Raw genomic sequence first — 2,060 nt, forward strand, 5'->3', positions numbered from 1 at the left:
TTTTTTTTGTTGGGTTATATTCGTCCCTAAAAAATTATTGTTTTTTTGTTGGATTAAATTTTTGTTTTTTTGTTGTTTTTTGTTGGATTAAATTCTTGTTTTTTGTTGGATTAAAGTCTGAAAATTTCTTGTTTTTGTTGTTTTTTGTTTTTTGTTGGATTAAATTCTTGTTTTTCGTTTTTTGTCGGATTAAATTCTTGTTTTTTGTTGGATTAAATTCTTGTTTCTTGTTTCTTGTTTTTTGTTTTTTGTTGGGTTAAATTCGTGCCTGAAAATTTTTTGTTGGATTTTGGAGGGAACATACGTGTTTTTTGTTGGATTAAATTCGTGACTGAAAAATTCTTGTTTTTTGTTGGGTTTAAAGTGAAAAATTTTGTCGGGCTAAATTCGTGACTGAAAATTTTTTGAGGGATTAAATTTTTGTTGGGTTAAATTCTTGATTTTTGTTGGGTTAAATTCTTGCCGATGCCTGAAAAATTCGTGGAATTTGCACTTGATTTTATTTTTTCCGTGGCGTTAATGTTTGACACGTTTAAATATCCCTTGTACCGAGATGGGCGTGAATACTGCATATGAGAACGAGTACAATTTGCATTTAATCTTGTATGCCATTGAAGGTGGAGATCCAATGTGCAACAAAGGCTAGTTGATATAATATCTTTTATGATTTGTAGTTTTGTGTTTTGTGTTTTGAAAATCTTTGAAAGTCAATTTTTAAAATTTTCATAGATATACTTCATCTGCATTATTTTTGAGATTTTAAATTTTATAATTGGAACTGAAAATATATTTTAAGGCTATCACAAAGATTTTCGAAGCCGCATGTTTTTACACTATTTAAAGGTAAGCTCTACTTTGATTATTTAGAGCATGGGCTCTATGCAAACCACACCCCATAGATAAATGCTTTACACTTTCTGGACAGTAAAAACATCGGTGCAACCCGCGTGAAACAATATATATATATATATATATATAGAAAAGTTTATATAGATCCTAGGCTCTAAACAATCAAATTAAGGCCTACCTCAAAACTTTCATTAGAAGAGATTGTTTTGATGCCCAAATATCATCAAAATTATCATCTCGGCATCAAGATGTATATACATGAGAAAAAAGTGAATTTCAAGTTTTGAAAATAGTCAATCTTGTAATTCATTTTTCAACGATCAATTTTTAATATTTTCAAGTTTTCATAGATATGAGCGATCTACACTATTTTTAAAGCTTTAAATTTTATAACTAAAAAATGAAAATATAATTTAAGGCTATTACAAAACTTTCCAATATTAAAACTATATTTATTAACACTATTTGAATTGAAGGTAGGCTCAAATTTGATTGTTTAGAGCCTCAGCTCTATACAAACCGCACCCTATATATATATATATATATATATATATATATATATATATATATATAAGTTGAAAAGATAAGAACATCATCAATATAAACTGGCACATATGTCATATAAGGATTAAAAACATCATTCATGATTTTCTGGAATTCAGATGGTGCATTTTTTAAACCGAATGGCATTACATTCCATTCGTACTAGCCAAAGGGGACATTAAATGTTGTCTTATAACAATCTTTTTCATTTATCTGTATTTGCCAATATTCAGATTTAAGATCAAATTTTGAAAAATTACAAGCATTTATAAGCCTATCTAATAAATCTTTTTTATTGGGAATTGGATATCTAATCCATTTCAAAACTTTATTTAATGGTTTATAATTAATAACTAATCTAGGAACTCCCCATTCCTTTTCGGCATTATTTTCTACATAAAAGGCGGCACAACTCCATGAAGATGAGCTTGGCCTAATTAATCCTTTTTGTAAGAGAGACTTTATTTCTGTATGGCAGATTTCTAACATTTTTTAATTCATCTGAATTGGACGTGTTTTTATTGGTATTTTATTTTCAGAAAATCCTTCTTCATATGGAAGAGACACTACATGTTTTGTCGATTCCAAAAGGCATTTGGCAAATCACTACATATTTCCTTTTCAAATTGCTTTCTTAGGTTTTCAATTTTTTATTTTGTTTCAGGAAG

The sequence above is a fragment of the Amborella trichopoda genome, chromosome 5 (genome assembly GCF_054954075.1).
Source record: "Amborella trichopoda isolate Santa Cruz 75 chromosome 5, AtrichopodaSantaCruz75HAP2 v2.0, whole genome shotgun sequence".
Classification (NCBI taxonomy): Eukaryota; Viridiplantae; Streptophyta; class Magnoliopsida; order Amborellales; family Amborellaceae; genus Amborella; species Amborella trichopoda.